Source organism: Chrysochloris asiatica, unplaced genomic scaffold (assembly GCF_000296735.1).
Source record: "Chrysochloris asiatica unplaced genomic scaffold, ChrAsi1.0 scaffold00419, whole genome shotgun sequence".
Lineage (NCBI taxonomy): Eukaryota > Metazoa > Chordata > Mammalia > Afrosoricida > Chrysochloridae > Chrysochloris > Chrysochloris asiatica.
Genome location: NW_006408937.1, coordinates 1407892 through 1416033, shown reverse-complemented (window position 1 = coordinate 1416033; position 8142 = coordinate 1407892). Strand labels below are relative to the sequence as shown.

General features: G+C 44.6%; 1 pseudogene; it reads left to right on the top strand.

Moving 5' to 3' along the window:
- Positions 1-2446: 2446 nt before the first annotated feature.
- LOC102825599 lies at positions 2447-7940 on the top strand (annotated as a pseudogene).
- The last annotated feature ends 202 nt before the right edge of the window (positions 7941-8142 follow it).

The following is an 8142-nucleotide window of genomic DNA, read 5'->3' as shown; positions in this document are numbered from 1 at the left end:
TGGAGTGTGTTTAGAGTGTGATGGGAGTGTGTTGGGGGTGTAGTTGGGTTGTGTATTTTTCTTCCAGAATGTTACTGAGATATTTCTGTGAACCCTGGTCTGATAGTGTAGGATAAGCACTAGACAGGTAAACAGACATAAATTCAACAGTTCAAACACACCACCTACTCTCAGAAACCATATACAGGGTGAACTATGAGTTGGAACTGACTCGACAGCATACAACAATAACAACACAGGAATGTTGTTGTTGTTGTTCTGTGCCGTGGAGTCAGTTCCTACTCATAGCGACCCTGCACAGGGTTTCCGAGGCTGTAAATCTTTACGGGAGCAGAAAGCCTCATCTTTCTCCCATGGAGCAGCTCATAGTTTCAAACTGCTGACCTTGCGGTTTGCAGCCTGATTCATAACCACTACGCTACCAGAACTCCTTCTGGAGAGACGAAGTTGATCTTGGCAGGGACTTACAAAGTGGGATAGTGCTTGGGGATTTCCTTTCTCTCTTTGGGACATAAGTTAGATAAATTCAAGGCATTTCCACACAAATTAACAACACTTAGCAAATTGTCATCTTGATAATAACAAGGAGCTCTGGTGGCATAGTGTTACGAGTCAGGCTGCTAACCTCAAGGTCAGCAGTTCGAAACTACCAGCCGTTCCACAGGAGAAAGATGAGGCTTTCTGCTGTTGTAGAGATTTACAGCCTCAGAAACCCTATGCTGGGTCCACTAAGAGTCAGAATCAACTCCACGGTACTTCATGGTACACCACCACCACCAAACATATGAAGAAATGCACTAGGATGTAATCTGAAAATACTGTTGTCAATAGGCTGCCAATTTCTAGGCAATTTATGAGAGTGGAAGGATCATTTAGACCAAATGGTACAGTTAATAAAACTCACCAAGGAAAATTCCTGAAAAAAAAAATTACGCTGTACACTTACCCCTTGCTTATAAGACTTCAAACAATGATAGAAAGAAATTTACTAACGAACCAATGATAAAAGGTAAAATATTCATGAGGTATCTTGCTTTACAACAAAGAAACATTTAAAAAATGGCAATAAGTGGCAAAAATTATGTTACATAAATTTAAAACTTTAACAAGACACAAGAATAGACATTCTTAATTTGAAAAAATAAAACATATGGAGAAGATTTGAGATGCTTGATGAAAGTATCAACTATTATGAGAAAGAGGCATGCCACAAACCAAAAGGGATATTCTAGACATTCCTATTTCACCTTAAGATGGAAATATGTGAAATTAAACTAGGTACCTTCATATTTTCAGTTTTTTAATGAGAATATTTTCAGTTAGAGTTAGGACCCCTGGTAGCTTAGTGGGTTACAAACTGGATTGGGAACCATTCCAAACCACCAGCTGCTGTGTGGAGAACAATGAGGCTCTCTGCTCCTGTGAAGATGTGGACTTCTGGTATGGTGCTGTATGATCAAACCCATCAGATGCTCCTCGGAAACCTCTAGGAGCCAGAATAAACTCAATGGCGCTTAACAACAGCATTTTCAATTAATGTATCAGATTTACAAAAGCAACCACTATCTTGGCTTTTGTTGTCAATTATTCTGACAATTTAAGTTCTATAACTATTTCATCACAAATGGTTTTAAGCAGCATGCAATTGTGGGTATTAAAAACACACTATAGTGATCATTCTTAATCAACCATCAAACCTTTGAAAGTAGTATTACCACTAGTACAGTGGGGACTTTCACAAGGCGTTGTCAGATAGATAGATAGATAGATAGATAGATAGATAGATAGATAGATAGATAGATAGATAGACAGATGGGGGACATTGTGGGTTAATGCATCAGACTGCAAAGCCATTTGAACTGCCAAGTCAGTGGTTCAAGCTCACCAGCTGCTCCTCGGAAACCCTATACTGGGTTGCTGTGGGTCGGAATCGACTCGACGGCACTTAACAACAACTTGCTTGCTTATTTATAGCAAGTATGTCTCATGTGAAAACGAGATCAGCATGAAACATAAAACACTCAAGAAATGGCTTCCTTTAAAGCCAGAAATGTAAAACTAACAATGCGTTCCAGTTTTGGAATTTGCTGCTGTTGCTGAGCGCTGTCGAATCGAGTTTTTAAATAAAACTTAATAATTTAAAATAACATGATTTCCAGTCTGGGAAACGCACGGTTCTGTGCTCACTGTTGGAGACAGCAGACGGGCGGTAAGGTGGGAGCTTGATCCTCACTGCAGCGGATTCGGGGATCCCGGGAAAGAAAAACTGGTCTCGCCACGGGAGCGACGCCCAGGTGGGTCCGCACCCAACGCCAGGCAGTTCCCACAGGGCCGGGTCCGGAGGACAGAACGGGGTGGTTCGAGCGCCCTCTCGCGGCCATGGGCCAAATCGCGGATATTCGGATACTCAACCAAGGATTTGGAAGTGGAAATTGCAGTTGGGCGCATGATATCTTGCCATGATGGGAATGGTGGAGACAAGAAGCAAGCCACCAGGTGGGACCAGGCAGTCCCTGAGATTGGAGAAGGCTGGGCATCCTCTGACCTGGATTCAGATCTTATGGTTCCACACACCCGCCTCTCCATCAGGACCAGATTAATCACTGGCAGAATGGTTACGAATCGGGCTGCGAACCTTAAGGACAGCGGTTCGAAACTACCAGCCGCTCCGCGGGAGAAAGATGAGGCTTTCTACTCCCGTAAGGATTTACACCCTCGGAAACCCTGTACGGGGTCGTTATGGGTCGGAACCAACTCGACGGCACTTAACAACAACAACAACAACAACGCTACATATAGAGTAGGGCCTTAGAATGTCCCATAGGGCTCGGTCCCTTGCACTTACCTACCATCTCTTTATCTTATTAAGTAACCTTAGTTACTGGAAAACACAGTTCCCCCAACAACTGGCATCTAGCCTTGTTTCCGTATAATGTCAATACCTCTCTTCTCTCTGTTGTTGTTGTTAAGTACCGTAGAGTCGGTTCCGACTCATACTGACCCTGCACAGGGTTTCCAAGACTGCAAATCTTTATGAGAGCAGAAAGCCTTGTCTTTCTCCCGCGGAACAGCTGGTAGTTTCGAACTGCCGACCTTGAGGTTAGCAGCCCCATTCATAACCACTGTGCTACCAAAGTACTCACCATTTCCTGGCTTTAGATTCCTAAGTCTAAAACAATGTGTTCTCTGTGCCCAAGAAGCAAGGTAATGAAGCAGTTTAGAGCCAGATGAATGACGTTTACACCACACAGCCAGTCAGAGCAGTTGAAATCCTTATTTGAGATTGCATGGATGTCAGGTTATTTGCTCTCAGTCTCCAGCTCTCTAGACTGGATTATCTCTCCCTGTGCTACACCAGGGACCTGAAATAGATGAAAGGGAGAGTGATGAGTAAGGAGTGACATGTTCTTGGCCTTCAACTCTTTCCTGACAGGGCTACTCCCCAAATCCCCAGGCTCGCGGCCATACTCCAATCTAAGATACTAACATTTAAGGCAGATCCTGCTCCAGCCTTCCAGAGCACACACTTCTACTCTTCATGCAACTCCACAGATCTCTTTTTTAGCAAGAGTGTTACAGAGGGAGGGGATTCCTCACCCCAATGAATGAGAGGAATCCAGGTCTATTCAGGATGGAAACCATGTACTTGGATTCCTTTAGGGAGTTAGGGCTCCAAGGCTTAGTTTGAGGTTCACCTATTACATATAAGACTGACCTTTATAGAACTCCCTACAAGCTTTTATTTGGTATCAACCTGGTAAATTTTCAAGAAGAATATATTTTTAAATTCCAAGCTAAGAAATGCATCACGTGCCACTGGCTTCTAATAATGTGCAGTTGTACCTTTCAGTTAGAGAACAATATGTGATTAGTATTTTCCCTTTTGATTTTTCAACTAACAATTCTTTCTTCCTTTGACAGTTTTTAGTTTTTTTGCTTTTTTTTTTTTTTTTTTAGGGGGGCAAGGGTTGCTGGGTTTTTGTTTTACTTCCCTGGCCATGACATTGCCTTCCCTTTGCTTACCAGAATCTGGCAGACTTTCTGAACGCACTCGCTTTCAACCTTATTAACAATTGATTAACCAGTATATTAAAAAATCATGAGTTTCCCTTTAAGGAGCAGTCTCCTGTGTGAGTTCCTGTTTCCTTCCTCCCCACTAGGCAGCTGACTCCTATAGTCATTTAGTTTGAGGTCTCGGTGTAATTGTTTTTTTCTATGTTCTCTGTCTTGCATGGTCTATAGACCAGAAGCTACCCTTTAAGCATTATCTTTGCATTTATTAGTTTCCCTATTACCATTCTCTAGTTTATATTCACATCCTATTTCTACAATAGCTGTCTTCAATGTAAACTATAAGCTTGTGAAATACAGAGAATCTCAAGCCCCACCTAGATAATCAAAATCTGCATTATCACCAAATCCCTAGGATGTCTACAGCCGAGCCGTCACTGCGGTAGAGCCTGGGATTGAAGGAAGAAACATTCTATGAAGGATGCACTGTTCCAGTCTGCACACCAGTCCAGCCCAGCCCATGACTCTGATATATTGACTGGCTTAGGTGGTCCAATCTGGTCCTGCTCACCTCTCCCAGTCTCCAGTACATGCTGAGCTTATCATTAAAGGCATATGTAACCCATACACTAAGGCCACAGTACACTGTTGTGTGCAGAGACACACCCCTTGTATGTGGAGCCCATGCACAAAGGTGGGTTACCAGTGAAATTCTTTGCAGAGGTAAACATAAATGCAGGAAGTCTGAGAGTAAAAATCCCTAGAGGGGTCTGGGACAAAACAGCGCCATCCCATAACTGGAACACAAGCCCTGAATGCAGCTTCCAACATGTCCTCCATAGCTCGTGAGTGTGAAGGGGCTCGATATTTCAGACTTTCTGAACGCCTGGGAGATGCCCTCTGCAGCCCAGTAATGGTGCCTGGGAAGCATTCAGAAAGCGAGGCCACATCAGTCACTCCCCCTCCTGGACTGGATCCTGGGTTCCAAGTCTAGAAGAGAGACTGACGGATGGCAGACAGCACATACTAGGGGTAGCAGCAGATTGGCTTGGGCTTTGAGATGCCCCTTTCATGGCCACCCTCTTAAAGGAGGAAAAGAATACACCAGTGTCCAGGCTGGAAGCTATGCATCATACATCATGGTCTAGTGGAGCTTGGAGAATGGGAGGCATATAAAATAACTGTGCTGGGGAAAGGCTGTGCTGGAAGACAGTAGGGAATCAGCATGCATACATAAAAGGCTGCTTGGAGAGACTGACAGAACGGAAGTGTCCCAGTTGGAGTGGTGTGTCCCTGGAAAGGTGCTACTGTCCTTCCAAAGAATTGAGAAGACACAACACACTTATCCCACACAAAAAAGGTTAGGAAGGCAAGAGGCTCAGACAGAAGGAAGACTGGTAGGATTTATTAAGCATACACACTCTTATTGTTGTTGTTGTTAAGTGCCGTCGAGTCGGTTCCGACCCATAGCGACCCTGTACAGGGTCCCCGAGGGTGTAAAGCTTTACGGGAGTAGAAAGCCTCATCTTTCTCCCGCGGAGCAGCTGGTAGTTTCGAACCGCTGACCTTAAGGTTCGCAGCCCGATTCGTAGCCACTACACTACCAGAGCTCCTTATAGAGGGAAATAAGCACGTGCTTCTATCTCGAGATTGAGGAAGAGCCCCAAATATAATTTGACTTTTCCTTTAGATATTCCTTTGCCAGGGCCGTGGGTTATATTCTGGGTTCGTGTCCTAGTAGCTAATACGCAGAATCTATCTAGATACGCTGACTTTGAGTTTTGTTCCCGTTTACCAGCTCCTTTTTTTTTTTTTTTTTACCTCCTCCTTCTTGTTAGGTGCCGTGAAGTCGGTTCCGACCCATAGCGACCCTGCATAGCGTTTCCGAGGTTGTAAATCTTTATGGGAGGAGCACAAAGTCTCATCTTTCCTCCGTGGAACCGCTGGTAGTTTCGAACTGCTGACCTTGAGATCAGCAGCCCGACCCCTAACCACTGCGCCACCAGAGCTATGCCCTATGAGGGTCTCCTTATTGCTGACGCTAGTCTAATGGTCTGCTGAGATCCAGAGAATCTGTGTAAATATGTAACAGCTTCCCTTCTTACTCACCCCTCTCCTCAGGACTTCCTCATTGCTGATGTTCGTTTGTTTCTGCTGACACAGACTATGAAGAGACCGACTCGAGACCCCCTAACTGTCCCTATTCTAACGGCCTGACAGGCGTGTGTGAGGGCCCACCATAAAATAATCTGTTAAGACCAGGCGACTAGAACCGCGTACAGCGACGACGCCGGGACCGTGCGGGTGGGACAGGGAGCCGGCACTTTTAACATTCGCAGGGACCTTCGGGCCCAGGAAAGGAAGACTGGCCTTGGAGTGGACGCCAAGTGCGGGTTTACGACAGAAACCACACTCGCTCAGCTTCCAGGCAAGATCGCTGTGAGCACGCCTCCGTACAGGCGACATGAAATGACGTCAGTGGACGACGCTTTGCGGGGCGGGGCTTCTGGGGGCGGACTGTGCCGCGAGGGCAGAGGCGGGGTTTTGCATTCTGTAAGGCAGGCGGGGCATTAGGCTCCCTCCTCCTCCTCCTCCTCCTCCTCCTCCCCCTCCTCCCCCTCCCCTCCATTCGTCCTGGGCTTTTCCCTTTTGATGCATTTGTTTTGGTGTCTAGAGCACCAAGAGATGCTTCATGGCTATTTTAAGTTCACAGTTGAAACAATTTAAATAAAAGAGGAGCGTTGTCTAGGTCACATATTCTGAAAGCTGAGATGTTTTCCTCCTAAGAAATGGAAAACGGATTAAATCAGGATTCATTTTACAAGCAAGTGGAGAATACAGAGCTCTGGTGGCTCTATGGGTTAGACATTGAGCTGCTAACAGAAAGGTTGACAGTTCAAACCCACCAGCCCCTCAGGGGGAGAAAGGTGAGGTTGTTTGTCCCAGTAAATAGGAAGTCTCAGAAACCCTACATAGGGTTCCTATGAGTCAGAATCTGCTCCCCGGCAGTGGCTGGTGTAGACTAGCCACACTCTTGGTTGTTTCCCATTCCCTTGTAAATCACTATTTCTTTGCCATCTCTATAACCCTTAAGAGGAAGGCAAGAGTCTTAGTGCTTATGAGGCTCATGAACCTTTGTTCCCCTCCCCCCCCCCCCAGATTCCTGTTTGTTTGCCTGGTGTGATAACTGTCCCCAGTCTACCCCAGATAATGGCCACCTCTGAGGGTATTAAGACTTCTTTTACCAAAAAATATGGGGAGACAGCTTTCATTGCACCACAATATGAAATGATTCCACTTGAATGGGTGTGTAGAAGAATAGCAACTGGTTCTTTTCTCAAAAGAAACCCTGGCGTCCAGGAAGCATGTTAAGTTTTATCCACCTGCAGTGGAAATGTTTTTCAAGGATGATGCTATTAATGATCCACAGTGGTCTGAGGAGCAACTTGTTGCTCTGAATTTTTGCTTTGCTGGACTTGTTATAAGCCAAACTACAGTGGATATTAGGAATAATACCACAAAGGCTATTTTGTAAATACTGGAAAAATCCTGAATGTTCCAGAACTGTACATTGGTTGCTATGAAGATTGAATTTGGTGTTGATATAATCACCAAGGAAATTGTTCTCACTGAAGTTATTGATAAGGATTCCTGGAGATTCTGGCCATCAGCAGATCGAAACCAACAGGAAGACAAGCAGTCATACTGTGACTTCAAAGAAGTTACTCGTGAAGGGCTTAAAATGGTAAAGAAAAATTTTGAGTGGGTTGCAGAAAATGTAGAGTTGCTTCTGAAATCAGAAAACCAATGCAGGCTTGATAGGCTCAACCTCTGATCTCTGTTATTGTGAAAAAATCAAGAAGGCTTATGGAAATTCTGGCATTCCATGTGAACTTTGGTTAACTTCTACCCATAAAGGACCACATTAAACTAAAGCCAAATATTACAACAAAATGTGCAAAGATCTGGAATTAGAAAACCAAAAAGGAAGAACACGTTTAGCATTTCTCAAGCTGGGGGAACTGACGAAAAAATTCAAGCCTCGACTTTCATTATTGAAAGATTCTCTGGGCAAATTATTGAATGATACAGAAAGCATCAAGAGAAGGTTGAGGGAATACACACAGTCAC